The following is a 16739-nucleotide window of genomic DNA, read 5'->3' as shown; positions in this document are numbered from 1 at the left end:
TTTTTTTTTTTTTTTCCCCTGAAGTGACCAAGTTTTACTCCACAAATTAATTTCGGGCAGTATTCTCACGACTGATTATTTACCATCAAAAGGCGCAGCTTTTTTGAAGCTGAATCCGTACTGCCTCAAAGTTAGTAGAAGAAACCTCTTTAAGTGGTCATTATTATCTATGTGGACCACATCTGCAGACAATTAGACATCTCAGCACATCAGTATAGGCTCTAGGAACAGTCATCCATGTTATTTTCTTATTAAAATCTGCTTTTGAGGGGTGTTTGCAGGGAGTCCCTTGTGTGTTTTTCTGCTGAGTCTGAACTACCAGGAACAGGGAGTTTAGCACTTCCCTATTAGGTCTTCTCGATCTCTGAACATGTAATCCCATATAGGATATCAGTGTGATAGGTTATAATGCTAAATATGACAACGTTAAGATGGTCCTCTTCCCTGACAGAGCTCAGTTTCCAAGAGATAAGGACACACACTTCAGGGCTTACGGAGAAAAAGCTTGCCAGTTTATCCTGTCTTTTTCAATAGGCTCTCAGCTCAGTCTGACAGCAAGCAATATTCCCAGTCTTATGGCAATTAGAGAAGAAAAATATCCTTTGTGTTAGCCATTTTCATTCTGCTGGCCAGAAAGTTTGTTCCAAGTGTTGAAGACAAAAACAAAGCCTTCATTGAGACTAATGGGGAGAGTGCCTCATTCATGACAGAAGGCAAAAAGGAATCAGGAAGATAATGTGACATTTTGCAGGCATGCAAGTCTCATTGAATAGCAGTGTAAGAGCACTTTTCTGAACGCTGCCCATAGTAACTTTTCTGCAGGCTGTACACAAATGCCTGTGTCAATCTGAAGTAGCTATTCTATCAGTAATTACAAAGTAAATACACAGTTGTGACACGTCCAGATGCCACTGGCTGCATCCAAGTGTCCATCATACAGAAACACTCTTGAGGCACTCTGAGGCACAGAAGTTTTTTAGTTCCTAAAGGTCAGTGTTGATAGCTTCATTTCACTGTTCTGCACTGAGGATGTTTTCCATGCAAAGCTCTGGTGAGATTGGTACAGAACAGTTCTCCCAGCTATAGAAGTAATAGTTCTAAGTTAACCACTTCTTTCTGCTCCAAACCAGCTGTGACATGGCCCTCAAACTACAGAATCCACATCATAAAATTAATTAGGTTAGATACTGTGTAAGATCGATTCTCTAAATCATCACAGCTTTCAATGCAAAATGAGAGCTGTTTGTCAATAGGTCACGTTTCTGCTTCTGAATATTTCCAGAGTTACATCTAGAATTAATTACAAAAGGTGGTTCTGGCATGAAAAAAAAAAAAAGAAAAGGTTTCATAAATTAACTTGTGATTCAGTGAGCCCAAGGCAAAGTGATCAGGATGAATGTGTCTTAGGAAGCTTCTTCAGTTCTCCCATCTCTGATGTTAGACAGGTATCTGAAGCTCTTTGCTTACACTCCTGTTGCATTTTGAAGTTTTAAAGGACTTGGTGTATTTTGTAGCACTACAAGTAAATGTGAGGCTTCTTGCCACATTACTGTCAAGGACATTGCCAGTGGTGTTTCTTTGTTCTCCCTTGCATGAAGGAGAATTTCAGAGCAAACCAAACCTGATATAAAGTCTTTCTTGACGTTTCTATACATTTCAGATGCTTTTCATTGGAGTGTGGAAGAAATGTGAGAAAGAGGTGTCTTAGATGAGAGGAGACGAGATTGAGCTACATGGATCAAGGGAGAAGAGTGAGTTGTTTGCTGCACGTTTTGCTTACAGAGCATTGGTACAAGCTAATCAATTAGAGTAACTTTGGTTAATTAGATACTTCTGAAAGACCTCTGTAACTAGAAGTGTCTTTTCCTTCATTCGCTTGTAGAAAAGGACATCTAAGTATCATGCTTCTTCATGCTCACTTTTCATTATCACACACTGTGCTAGTGTTATTTATTTGTTTTTAAATGCAGAAGTGACACAGGAATAAACAGATCCTGCACTGGGGTAAATGTTGAGATATTAAGTAACTTATTATTTTACCTCTGTTTTCCTGTGATCATTTCCTTTTTACTTTGAGTCCCTTGACCTGAGTACAGTAGAAACAGTGATTAAAAACAAGTGTCCCTGCAGAAGCAGCTGCCCTAACTTCACTTTGATTTGGCAGCATGGACTGTGCTTCTAAGTGTAAGGAAAAACAAGCAATTGGCACTCTATAATCAGTCCAAAACTTCCAAAGAGTCATAGCAATCTCCCCTGCTCCTGGATACGTACATCTCACATCAGGAAACTCACTATAATACAATTACCAGATGGCTGAATCAGCATGAAGGAGAGAAAGTCAAACTGAATGCACGGAGAAAAATGGGTCACCTACCATCAGTGGGCATCATGGCTCACTGTCAGCTGAAAATATGGTTTGGGGCACAGGCGGTGACTACAGCCAGATGCCATTTTTAAACACTGGCTCACTGTGTGTTGCTAATAAATAAAAAGTTATTTGATTTTGAACTTCAAAGTCAGTGGTTTTGGAAATAAGGTGAAAACCTGCCTACTTTGTATAAGTTCCCTTTTGCTAAGCATCCCTAAGGCTACAATTTGAGACCCTGAATGAGAGAATCCAAAGCACCAAAGGGACATGTTCTGTTGCATCCTTAGTTTATAGAAGTAGGAAGCTGCTCTTCTCATTTTTCTTTTCTTTTTTTTTTTGCACATGGAATCACTGCTCTGATACGTATAATCAATGCTGTGAGTTTTTGGAACGAAGTTTGTTTGTAACAACAGCACAGCTGCTTTCCACTCCATCTCATTCCCTGTCAGTAGGCTCATTCCTTTCATGATGGAATGCACTTGTTGTTTTGAGCACCAGCAAACAGGAAATCAGAGAAAGTGAATTGGACAAATTGCAGACGCTGTAATTATCTTTATCTTCGAGTTCACTGCAAACCAGCTGTCCCACCACAGGCTGGTGAGATGACACATCGTATGGCCAAACTGAAAATGAAGGACCTTAGATTAGAAAGTGCTGCATCTCTTCCAAGTAGCTATTTCAGAGTCAGATGAAGGAGCACAGTTTGTCAAAGTAGGTGCAGAGATTTTGGGGGACTCCAACAGTTAGCAGTTGTTTGACCAGCTATTTAAGAGATTTATATAGTTTTCTATTATGAAGTTGATAGTAACAGGAGGAAGAGCTCACTCATCTCATTCTGCTCCGTGTTATTTGGAAAAATACAACCAAAACCACACCAACACTGGACTGAATTCCTCTCTGGCATGGATGGGCAGCACAGCTTGCAGAGAGTAACGCAGTCACAAAACCATGGAGCTTTTTCTCTTCTGTGAGCTGTGCTCAAGAACATACACTATCCTAATACACCAAGAACTACCCTAACTCTTCTTTGTCTCAGCTGTTACATTTACCTTTTGCAGTACTCTCTGTCAATGGAATACATTTTATACTTTCATTTCCTTGTTTTAATCATCTACTAGTTGATTTAGATGAGACCTTGCATTTCTTGCATGGCAAAAGTAAGAGAAATAATAGTTCCCCACTTACCTTCCTCGTGTTCGCTGACTTAACAGTCCCTTTCTTACGCCTCTGATCATAATACAACATTAGTTGTTCTGAAGTTTTGCTGTTAAGATGGTCTGCCCATTATTACTGCATGCAGTGTTCAAGAGAAGGACATATGAGGAAAAATAAATATCCAAAACCTAACATTTAGAAAAGGACCAGTGCTACTCTGTAGTTTGACTTCCATGGGACATTGCATGTTATCTGAAAAATGGAAAATCTATCCAGATGTACAATTCTTAAAAAAAAAGTAATTTTTTTTTCTTTATTTTAAAGAGAACATGACAGACTGTGTTTTAAAGAGTTGCAACATAAATTCTTAAGAGTGGGAAAGATGTTATATTAATTTGGTCATAGCCAGCACCGGTTCTAGTGATGAAACTAAACAAACTTCTTTTCTCTCCATCTTCTATCTACCTGCCCATGTTTAATAATCCAGTTCCTTATTACCAAAGCATGAGATCAGCTATTAGTTAATCACCTAATGCTAGCTCTATTCTAAAGAGGCTCCATCCATGTCAGATAACCCACCTAGAAGAAGACTTTCCAGAATAACTTTCTGAAGTATTGGAGCCCTTGGTAATTGTGAGTAATTACACACATAGTTCCTCTGACCGACCAAACTAAAACCCTGAACTCAAACAGGAAGATTCTGGCTGCTGTGTTGTACGACATCCAACTCTAGTCTGAAATTATTTTTGATCTCCCCCCCCCTCAAGATTCAGAATTTGGTTTAGTCAGTTTAGACACAGAGCTAGAAAAATGTCACTTTTATTAATGAAATTAAAATAGCCCATATGCCTAAGAAGTAAGAAAGCAAAGAATCTTCTTTTAAGGGGATGGAAATTGATGCGAAATTCAAATTTATTTCAACTTCTGAAGAAAATAAATACTATCTTACCATCCATTGGGACTTTTGCTTAGTACAAATTATTTGTTGCTATCTAAACAGGTTGAGCTGTATGTTCTAGAGTACAAAAGCGCCTCTGTTGTACAGTTTCATCGGCCTGATGATTCCCTGCTGGAAATCAGTGGATGACTCAAAAGAAAGACAACAAGCAGCCAGATGTCAGACGGCAAAAGACAACACCGTTTTTCTTTCTTCATGACAGCTGGGATGAACATTTGGAAGATACTGATCCAAATGTTTCTGTACGTAAAACTGTCACCTGGTGATTAGTTATGCCTGTTGGTTACAGGGACCAAACAGAGAGGCCCTCATTTTAATTCATCAAAAACTTTGCCCTTTGTTGTGAACCAAAGTGCTACCAAAACCTGAAAGAGCAAGAACTAAGCTGTTTAAAAGGATACTGAGTCATGGTGCAGGAAACTGATTATTATGCCCAAATTGTTTTCACTTATGCGTGCGTGTGCATAAAGGGTAGATGTGAGCTCATTGCTAAGCCTTGCAAGAAACTTCTTTATTTTATAAGACACATAGCAAGCAATTTCCCTTATATTGCAAGCATAATAAGTAAACTTCCCTTTGGTTTCAATATCTACATCCAAAATATTTACAGGGACTATTTAAATTTGTCTATCAACTTCTAGGCAAAGCCCCAGATGTTTTTCTAGCTGTTGCATAAGAAACAACAACTCCCAATGTATGTGGTGCATGAGAGCTGGCATTGATTCTCCTAGGAAGCACTGCAAATGTTCTGGTTTGGGCTGGGATAGAGTTAATTCTTCATAGTGGCTGGTATGATGTAATACGTCCCTTAAAGATAATGCCTTTTCACAGTATGTGTCTTATTTTTAAAAAGCATCAATTAAGGGGAAAGGCAGGCAGCAATAAAAGTGTGTCCACAATTAACACAGGAAAATGGAAATACTAAGCTCATGTAAAATGACTGTAGCGTGCTTTCTGTTGCTTTATGATAGAAAACAGATCTGTACTATCTGTACACAAAAAGGAGGAAAGCATTATTTAAAGTCTCTATTAGCATATTAAGCAGGAGGAAATTTTAAATGATTAGCCTAATTAGTCTACATTTTAACAAACATCAAGTAAGTTATCAATGTAGAAATGAGTAAGGCAGAAGGTTTGTACCTTCTAAGGAGCATGGCTGCCCTTTAAACTGCCATCTGAATCCAGTCTCTCCTCTTAGAATAAGGAAGTTAAGATCTGGCAGTGCTTCAGTTCAATAAAAAAAAAACAAAATAATTTGGATCTTGATCCCAAATTTATCCTGTAGCTATCTGAGAAATTCTTTCCTTATTAACAGAGAAAGAAGGAAGTAACTGTAGAAACTGCTTTAAGGCAGCTGCCTAGAATTTTTCGTGGTAATGAGCTCTGTTCATAGACTTTAAAAAGTTTAATTAAATACAGATGAATGACATTTCCTACTTTCATAAAACTATAGATCGGCATTTGTAAGAGTTCATGAAGGCATCCAGTCCTTCTCCTAATTAGCCATGGTAGTTTAAAACTGAAAAAGTAGTGCTGGGGGAGGGGAGAGGGGATCTACTGTTGATTTATCAATTATGGTATTTTCTATTATACTGAAATGATGCAGAAAGGCTTTGAAATTCATCATCCCAATGCCAGTTTCTGCAGTTATGAAAAAAATGCCTATACTAACAACAAAGTCCATTTCATGCTCTTGTATTCCACTTGACCTTCTATCTTCTCAGTTTAAGGGTTGTGGCCTGAGGCCACAGCCATGTTAGTCACCCACATGTTAACTCTGGCAACAAACCAAGTATTGAATTCTTGCAGAAACGCTGAAAAGATCGTTAAAAAGGAAAAGAAAGAAAGATTACGTGTACATACATCCTATGGTAAGCCTACCTCATGAAGCCTCACGCTGTACCTTTTGTGAGAACTTCGGCAGATAACTGAAATGTTATGCAAAATTCACATATGGTTTAACCAAATGTACATAAAAACAGTTGTCTGCTTACCCACAGGGAGCACTTCTGATTGCACTTCTGTCAAGAGAATGATTCTCTGTGGGCCATGTGAATCTCAGCCTGAGTGTTGGCTGATACAAGAAGATGAAGGTGTAACACAACAAGACCTGCTGCTGCTCAGCTGCTTCCCAGCGCAGAATGTGAGACAGTGCTCACGTGCATTTGTATTTTGGCAAACTCAGGTAAGTGATATTTATTTTTTATTATCTAGAAAAGCGTTTGGGTGAGGAAACCCAAAAGGTGGGTTTGAGGATCCACCTTGAGGATGGACTGCAAGCTTCCAACCTGCATGGCACAGAAGGATTCTGTCCCAAGAGGAAACTGAAGCTGACTTGGTCCACTGCTGTAGTAATGACACGTCACTGCTTTGGAAAAACAATAAAGAGAAGAAAGAAAAAAGAAAGCATTGAGAGTTCCAACGCCATAAAAAGATAAGAAACAGAATGTATTTTGAGTGAAAATGGGAAAGTCTTGTGTTATGCAAGGCCGAAATCTCCAAAACAGGTGTGTTCCTAACACCATGGCACTGAGCATGGATGAATTCATTGCAGCTGAGGTACGTTTAGGTTCTGATTGGAATAGTTTGTGGGTACATCTTACAGATGTTCCAGCTCAGATATTACCGCCTCAGGCCTGCACTTGTACCATTGGTTCTTGTGGTTTGGCTGAACTGGAGCGAAAGGAACAGAAAGACACAAGGATTGTTTACAAAGAAAAAAGTATAAAGGGAGAACGTAGAAACAGTTAAGCAAATAAAGAGCTAATGAAGAGAAGGAGAATCAATGAGTCATAAGTGAACATGGACGAACCTTCAAAGAAAGCGATGGATGTGTGTAGAGGGCAAAATCTTGGATATTACATGGAGGGTATTTCAGTGCTGGCATTTGATTTGAAAGAACGACCAGGCAGGTCTACTTTCTCTCTCTCCTAATTTACATGAAATTACTAACTCTCCTCTAATTTGTATTAGGACATTTCAAAGCTTTGCGCATGATTTCCGAAGGCAATTTGTGCCAATGGAAAGGTATACACGCAGCATATGAATGAGTACAAGGGAACTTGATCAAAATTCCAGTCTCATGTATTTTTTCTGAACACTTGCTGCACTCCTTTCAGATCTGGAAAATTGCAGACTGACATATCTCTGGATTTTTTATGTTGTGATTCTTTTTTCCTAAGATCTACGCCCTACTGGTTCTGGGAAACTTGTGACCTCTGCATTTTTAATTAGAACTTTTAACATTTTCCATAGCAACATATTTTGATGTCGCAAATACAGAACCTGTCAAATCAAACAATGTCCAAGTACAAAGCTATGGTCTTCTGGTCAATTGAAGTCCAAGTACATAAAAACACTGAGATGCAAGGAAGACTGAAAATTATTTGTTGGTTAACTCATACCTTTGATCTTCATAATTAATAAATGAATACAGATATAAAGGAATTACATTGCATGCTGGAGTGATTTAGATGAAGAACTCGGTGCTAATTTCATCGCAGATGAGAGCAGATAGAATCCATCTGTCTGACTGGAGTGCCAGTACTAATATGGTACAAAGGAAAGGAACTATTTCTAGGAAATAGTCAAGATATGGAAAAACTTCACTCACATGATGAACTGTGTGAGCAGGAAGTGAAGAAAAAGAAATCTTCTGAAACAAGGCCTGAGTTCAGATTTCAACAGACCCACAAAATTAGGAGGAATAATACAATTTGATATGATGCGTTAAGAAAAGCAGTGTAACTTAGCACTTAAATATGTATATGAAAAATAAATCATTTATTTATGATACATGCCTTGCAAGTGCCAAATAAGTCAAGTCTGAAGAAGATAAACTAAGAATTTTTGTCAATCAGATGCACTTATCTTTCCTTTCCCTGCTTTAAGCTAAGACTCATGGCCAAGGAAGGCATATTTTACTGCCGTTGCTAAGACTGCAAAAGGTAATCGCCTTCTGCAGGGACATCCACGTGTAACTGTTTGTCACACCAGCAGCCAGGAGATATGGATGTGATCATCAAGTTTTGTTAAAAGAAATGCTGAATGCAGTGAACGTTTCAGGAGGAAAAGGCAAGCGTCAATGTGGAACGTGGTAAGAACTTTTTTGTTTCTGGTAGCATTGGGTATATGATTAACATCCCTTTGCTTATTCCATCTATTTCCACATTTCTACAAAATAAAAGCAACCCAACCCACTGGAATATTAAGGTAAATGTGGTGTGTTTTAACCTTGCATTCCAGATAAGAATTCCTGAATCCTGCATGATTCCAGGCACCCCACCTGAGTGTGCATAAGGGAAAGGGGAACAAAAATAGAAGATTTTTCTGTTTCCTAGAAAGTATCTGATATTTTCCTTCTACTGTCTTTGGTAAAAGAAAACCAAAGTTCAGCATTCTAGAAAATGTATTCTAGTAGCCTGAAAGACTTTATAAATATACAAATAGATGACAGTACTTCCATGACGGAGATTTTCTGCTTAGAATGAAATGCTTCATTTGAAAAAAAAACTCCTAAAATTGTTAGAACAGTAATTAAAAAAAAAATTGTTTAAACTCCACAATTTAATACAAAAAACATTGCTGTGAAAGTTTTGATTTTCAAGAAATCCATTTTAAACTTATTTACAAAACAAGATAGAAGCTGCTGCTGCTATCTATAACATTCACTTCTGTAGTAGGACAGCTAATTTGCATATTCTGTATGAGAGATACAGAAAATGTCACTCAAGTAAAAAAAAAGCCCAATTATTTTGAGGACAAATATTAAAAATTGAATGTTTTGGAGCTTAGAGAAACAGAGTTTCAAGGATTTTGCCCTCCAGTGCAAACTGCTCATGCTTATGTTGTAGCAAAGGAGGAACATCTTGACTACAAGAGTCTTAGTGGAAGAAAACTGGCAATGCCTTTATAGAAATGTATTTAATTTCTGTGTTTGCAGTTTTCCCAGCTTCATCCCTAGATGCTGGCCTCGAGGGCCCTAAGGATGTCACAATTTTAAACAGTCTTATAAATCTAGGAGGGGAAATGAGCTGTCTCTCAAACAGAGAGCCTTGGAGAATGTCTAGGGGGCTTTACCAGCGGAGCTGCTGAAACAAAGCTATGATTCAGGGGTCTCTGACCTTTCCCAGCCCTCCTCCACCAGTGTCAGCCTGCAGCCTGCTCTTTAAAAGTTTCTGCTCACCCAGGGAGCAAAATTAGAAATCTTCTCCAGGGACAGTTTTTCTTCCATCAAGCCACTCATCAGTCCACTGAGGCATGGAAACCAAAAAGGAAAGTCAGTTAAAAGAATGTATGTCGCTTGGTAAGGATTTCCCACAGCAGAGTGTAAATGTCCAAACGACCTCATCAGCAGAGTCCCAGCCTTTACTGTAGGTCTGGGTGTTCTGTCTGTACTGTGGTGGTATAGAAAAGTGCCAAGCACTGTGCAGGTGATGCATGCATCAATACAGCAGATGTGCAAGCGTGTTTGAACTGCTTAACATCAGCACTTATCAAATCTTGAAGACACTCTGGCCCCTTCGACAAATAAAAGCATTCATTCAGATGTGCATGGCATTTCATGAATGGAATCATTATTATCTTCTCCAAAAATTTTTGGTCTTATGCTTAATATAATATAATATAATATAAAATAATATAATATATATTGCTTCTTGGAAACAAATCCTTGTTAGTCTCGTTGTTTGTTTTTTTTGTTTTTGGTTTTTTTTTTTTTTTTTCCTTAATTTGTGGATCAGCACAGAACAGGGTACAGTTGATAAATACCTCAAATACCTGGAAGGTGATTGCTGTAGAGCAGGGTTGGTCTCTTCTCGCTGGTGACAAGAGACAGGATGAGGAGAAATGGCCTCAGGTTGTGCCAGGAGAGGTTTAGGATGGATATCAGGAAAAACTTCTTTACAGAAAGGGTTGTTAAGCACTGGAATGGGCTGCACAGGGAGGTGGTTGAGTCACCATCCCTGAATGTGTCTAAAAACCATCTGGATGTTGTGCTCAGGGACCTGATTGAGCTGTTTCCAGAGTTAGGGTAGTATGGTCAGGTTGTGGTTGGACTTGATGATCTTTAAGGTCTTTTCCAACCTGGTCAATTCTATGATTCTTTGACTTAATATGGAGAAAATTCAAATAAACTAAAAATCCTGGTGCAATGCACTTTTATTTATTATTATTTTTTTTATTCCCTAGGCCTTTTTAAAGTCAACCCTAGGAAACATCCCATTTTGGCGACTCCTTGTAATTCACGTTAATGTTCTTTCAGCAGCACAGTTGCTGCTTCCACGCTGTGAGCATCTCCTGTATTTGCTTTAGAAGTGCTTCCTGCTGATGCTTTAAACACAGGAAGGGAAAGGTTGGTCACAAAATGCCTTCTGAGCGCAGAGGAGAAGCCTGCTTGGGGCTGGGGCTGCATGCAAGTCAAAATACTTTTCATTGAAGCTACTATTTTTCTATACCCTTTTACTCTTTTTCTGTGCTTGCAGTGACAGCTGTAGGTATCTCGCGTAACCAGCTGCTCTCTGTTCACAGCTATAGGTGCTGGTGCCCTGTATGTCCATGAATGGATGGTTTAAGAGCCTGATGTAGTTAAGCAACACGAACACAGGGCATTCCTCCTCCGCTCTACCCTTGGAGCTGAAAGGCAAAATATTGGAATGGTAAGAAATGGTTTGCTTCCCTCTGTTTCCTTCAGTGTAAAAGTTGCAAATTCCCTAACTGAATCTCAATAATGAATTGATATCAGGAAAAACTTCTTTACAGAAAGGGTTGTTAAGCACTGGAATGGGCTGCACAAGGAGGTGGTTGAGTCACCGTCCCTGGACGTGTTCAAAATGCATCTGGATGTGGTGCTCAGGGACCTGATTGAGCTGTTGCCAGAGTTAGGTAGTATGGTCAGGTTCTGGTTGGACTTGATGATCTTTAAGGTCTTTTTCAACCTGATCAATTCTATGATTCTATGATTCTATGATCTCCTTCTGTACTAAATTCCAGTTTACACTGTGGCAAGTAAATGTAGCAAATATTGAACCTCCATCCAATACAAACTGCCTTAACATAAGTGGTGAATCATACCAAACATCTGTTTCTCTAAATATCTCATTTCCTATAATAATGACTAAAGGATAAGCATGGAAATGCATAAGATTAGGACACACATCATATAAACGGGCTCCATAACATTATCTCACTCTCCAGAAACTCGCATTTTAGGAATTTCTTAAATCAGAAGACAGCAGCAGTCCTCTCAGGATTTCCTTTCCAGGAATGTGTTCTCCTTTGAACTCCTGCAAACTTTCCATGCCTGTGACATTGTGCAGCAAGAAGTTCGGCGCTGAGCTGTCTGTCACAAGGGAAACAGTCGTCTTCTCTTTACTGTGAGACCAGCTTTGTTGCCCCCTACTTCTCATAGTGTAGAAAACACACCAGAATTACCTTTGCTACGTTTCTCATGACCCAAAACAATTCTAATCAGACTCTCCTCTTTTCATGTCTTGTTGCCCACTTTCTAAACCCATCCCTGCAGTGTATAGGGACCTCTGCTTTCACATATCACAACAGTCCTTTCAGTCCTGAACTGTGCTTTCTGAAATATTGACTGTGATTTTTGAATGATTTTGATGTAACTTCAGACTGAAAAAAACCCTGTAATGACTTACTCCAAGCAAACAAGACAACAGGATAGTTTCTTCCCTGCTCTGTAGCTCTGTCTGCAATACTAAATGCTTTTATTGTTGGACAGCCTCCCTGTACTGCAGTCCTGTAATTCAGTTACACAGAAGAGATGTAGGACATGGAAATTTGGTCAAGTAGAATGTGCTGAAGTTATCATAGTTACATCACTTATCGAACTTCATAATTAAATGGTTTAGCAAGACCAACATGCACTACTGTATACAGTCATGGTTCATACAGTAACAATACTTATTTATAGATATGCATTAAAGATTACCTGTCACCAGAGTAAGTTCAGGTCATGAAGACATCACACTAAGGACAAATGAAGTGTACTTGAAAATCTCCTGGAACTAGAAGGAAAAAAAAACAACAAGTGAAAATGAAGCTTGTGCATACCTGAAAGCTCATTGGGAATTGGATTTTTTCCCCAAGTCTTTAAGGAGCCTTATAGGATTCACTGCTGCAACAACCATTTCATTTCAGAGCCTCACAGCTGTACGTACTGAACAGCTGAGCCCTTCCAAGACTGCTGCATCTCTGTTTCTAGAGACTTAATTAATTTTAAAACAAAAGGGTTAGGATTACAGCTGATGGTAGCACAGGTGATGCACAGTTTTATCCACATGGCTGTTTTAAATGCGGCATCCAGACTCTGCTCTCTGATCTTTCTAAACTTTGAATCTGGCTCTTTATTAAAGTATTTTGAATATAAAAGACCATATTAGAATGCCCCCTATTATTTGGACCGGGTGGGAGGTGATATTTTCAGCAGCGTCCAATTTTTATAGGATCTCTTTATGCCCAAGATTCCTTAGTATTTATTTGGTTATGTACCCATGTCCTCTGGGAGTCTGTCTGAGAACTTTCTGCCGTGGTTTTGTTTGGTGTTTGAATTAGCACTCAATTTCTGTTTTACGTTGTTCAGTCAAGTCTTATCCTCCCCGTCCCCTGCCTCGCCCCTGATGAAATTTGGGTTTCTTTCACCCTGTTTGAAGAATTTTTTTTCAGGCATTAACCCTCTGAGCCTACAGATTAACCATCCTGGCATAATTAAAGCCTGAAATTTGAAAACAATCAATAAAAGTGAAACAATGACACTATCTGGAAATAAATGTTACCAAGATGGATCAGCTTACATTGCTTTAAGGGCTATATGGGATTTGTTCTCATCTGGGAAATAATTTGCTAATGCAGTATGGATTTAAGGTCCACTTCAACCTAAACCATTCTATGATTCTATATCTAAAATACACCAGTCTGTCAAAAGTTGTACCAGGTGATCCCTTACACTGCAGCTTAATTTAGCAGAAGGAAAATGCCACTCTATACTTTGTTTGGACAGCCTGGGTTAGTACCAGATCTGGAGGTTGGTGGCCCTGCCTGTAGCAGGGGGGCTGGAACTTGATGATCCTTGGGGTCCTTTCCAACCCAAGCCATCTTATGATTCTATGTTTATATTTCAATTTAATAACATTTGAAGAACCAAACGTATGTTCTCATCAAAGATTTCTCTTTGACCAAAAACAGCATCCAAAGGAAACCACAGAACACTGCGCACCAGTTTTAATGACCTTAACTTACTTAGTTGTTCCATGTTTTGCACTGCTTCCAGTTCTTTTAGGTATTTCAAAGGACAGTTGAGTATTGTGAAATGTGGTTGTAATTATTAAAAAAAAAAAAAAGTAATCCTTCAAAATATTGTGTTAAACATATTATCTTAAATATTTATGCAACAGATGCTGATGCTTTGCCCTAAGGTTAATGTGGACCCATTTAGCCTCTGTTACTGAGTCACCGTGGCAGAAATTAGAACGTTATGTTTGTATTTAGATTATCTATTACAAACACATCTGGGTGACCATCCTGGGATTAATTTCTTGAAGTCTGACATTTGCGTACCTTATTCTGATCTGGTCCTCTCAGGGTCTGTTGTCAATTCCATAACTACCTCCCCCCATTCAGCCGAAGGAAGGGAAATAAGAAAATTGAAAGGTCAGACTTCTGAAGTCATCTTCGCCATGTGCTTAACATTTACATCATCAAATTAATGGAATAACTGCAACCACAAGCACAAAAGATAAAGGACAGAAGCTCTTTTTCCTTCGCAGTACAAATCCTTCTCACACAGAAGCTCACACTGAATCTTTTCCCAGCTGTACAGGATTTACTTCCCATTCTCTTCCAAGATGCCAGAAACTCAGCCTCTAGCTAAAGCTTGCTAAGACAACTCTTTTTTGTTTCTCTTGGTGAAGCAGATGCACCACATTCTAAACACTTGCTCTTTCCACCATGAGAAATGTTCTGGGACAGAAACAGCCCCAAAAGATCGAATGTTATCATTTCTTTTCTCATTATGCCAGTTTACACCACTGTTGTCAGTGAATGTAAGAAACATTAGTAAGTACAAGCTGTGGTAATTCCTGGAGATTGCCTTACAGTGATCTGGAAGCCTACCTGCCTCTCCATGGAGTCCAAAGAGAGTCATGCCATCCATCTCCCTGAAGTAGAACTGGGCCCTGAAGTCTGAAAACTGCAATATTTTGTATAGTTCTGCCTATATACCAAATATCCTTAGCATCCAAAATCCACTTGGCAGGTCTTTGATCAGGCACTAAGTTTCATATGTATGAACCAATCCATGCCAGAATGAGAGTCTTTCACCAGTGTGTAACCAACTTGTTAATGTGAGCAAATGAAGCATCAGAGAAGGGTAAGGAAGAGGGAAAAAATAAGGTCAGATCTATAAAGTAAGTAATCTCTAAGGATTAAGCAGTGCTTCTGTGTAGTGCTTCCTCCACCAAAAGAAAAAAAGACAAGATTCGGTGCTCTCAACGTAAATGACTATGAAGACTGGCTGACCTCTGTGCCTTTGGCAGATACCACAAAATAGTATAAATAAATTGGAGCAAAACTTCTATGTCGTGCAAAAGGTTATCAGGGTACCCCAAAAAGACATAAAACATTTGGTAAGATGCTAAATGCAGTATTATCCATGTAACATCTACAGTCATCTGGGGTAGGCAAACTCAGGCCAGGGCAACAGAAGTTGAGGTTTATGTCCTAGGGTCGAGATTAAATTTAAATAAGACACACACTGCTTGCTTGTTAGCTGAGACAAACATGATGTCACTCATTTACTCTGCAGACACTCCCCCTGTAATACACTCAGTGCTAAACTGAGAGATGTTCTTAAGAATGTCATAGGTGAGGAAGTGAGCAGGAGGAAATGGTACCTCTGTTTTGATACCTGGGTTAATGGAAACTTATTTGAAACACTGGAAGTTATGTAATAGGGTACAACCAGTTATCAGGTGTTGCCTATTGAGAGGGAAAACTACACAGAGCCACATCTGACTTTAAAAAGCTTCCTGTAATGCTGATTTACTTTGAGATGGCACCTAGAAAGAACGTCGTCTTCTGAAAGCATCTGCTGTAATGCACAGCCCAAGAAATGCACACAAACAGCTGTAATTACTAATAAAAACACGTGTTTTGTAAGTGCTGGAAAGCCTTCAATTTAGCATCTCTGTAAATGCCGGAAAGCTCTTAGAATAAACGACCAGAATTCCTCCTTCTGGCAAGAGCCCCACCTGAAGGCTCTACCAAAGAAGAGCATTAGCAGTCATTTTTTGCAGCTGGCGAAGGAAAATACAAGTTTAGGTGAAGAATCTGTCACAATTTCCAACATGAGAAAGGAAAGCAAGAGGGAACTTGTCTGAGTCTGCCTTCTCGCAGCAGGAGGGCTATGAAAGTGTTTTTGATGTCAGACAAAACCATTCTTTGCAATGGATAAAATGCAACAGAAATGGACAAGGTGCAGTTTTGGGAAGTGATGCTTTTTGACTGTGATGGTGCTGTGGTGAACGTTTCAATTCAGTGTCAGTTTTGTAAAATTCAAAATCTGAGTATCTCTCTATGCTCTTCACCTTCTAGAATGGTTTCCAGTGTGGCTTACTTCCTTTAACAATCTTTAACTACTATCTGCAGGCACCAATTATCTGTTATTATTATTTCTGCAGTTTAACAACACAAAGCAAAAGCAGAAATAAATAAGAGAGAACAGAAGTAGCTCATGAAGTCCAAAAACATGCATAAGATTTGATACACAATGAATTAATTTCTTCTCATTCAGTCCGCGCCAGGACAGCGGCTCCAGGGCTGTGTGGTCCTAGAGCTTTAAAGTCATTGAAATTCTAATCTTTAAAAAACACTGAAAGATGAACTTTGACTGTACAAACCTTTAAATAAAAATAGCATTTTTACTAATGTGCTCTTCCCAAGTGCCTGCTTCTTCGTAGTAGGTTTCCCATCCTAATACTGTATGTTTTTGCAGCTGGCAATTGACACTGCCAATGAGCCTTTATGTTCAATGTTATTTAATATATTCCCATCAGAAAGTTATTTTTACTTTTCAGTTTCAGTATCTTCTTGAAGTGTCCTGCATATAACCTTCATATTGTAATGTGCATTTTTTCCCATAGGATAAAAAAAAATAAGGATTCAAACAACAATATTGAAAGAATTTAGACCCATTTGCTGAGAAAAAGAATTTTACAGAATGGAAAAATGCTTTATTTTACTGGG

The 16739-nt window shown here is 38.8% G+C and overlaps 1 long non-coding RNA gene across 4 annotated transcripts; it reads left to right on the top strand.

The window, feature by feature from the left end:
* Positions 1-1449: 1449 nt before the first annotated feature.
* LOC104914530 lies at positions 1450-16739 on the top strand. Of its 4 annotated transcripts, XR_004162073.1 has the most exons (6): positions 1450-1751; positions 4524-4723; positions 6482-6666; positions 8373-8577; positions 10671-11137; positions 11676-16739. It is a non-coding gene; the product is annotated as an uncharacterized LOC104914530 (long non-coding RNA). The 4 variants fall into 4 exon arrangements; XR_004162071.1 differs by having other exon boundaries at positions 1632-1751; positions 10671-16739; XR_004162074.1 differs by having other exon boundaries at positions 1634-1751; positions 11010-16739.

Source organism: Meleagris gallopavo, chromosome 28 (genome assembly GCF_000146605.3).
Source record: "Meleagris gallopavo isolate NT-WF06-2002-E0010 breed Aviagen turkey brand Nicholas breeding stock chromosome 28, Turkey_5.1, whole genome shotgun sequence".
Lineage (NCBI taxonomy): Eukaryota > Metazoa > Chordata > Aves > Galliformes > Phasianidae > Meleagris > Meleagris gallopavo.
This window is presented reverse-complemented; position numbering and strand designations above follow the sequence as displayed.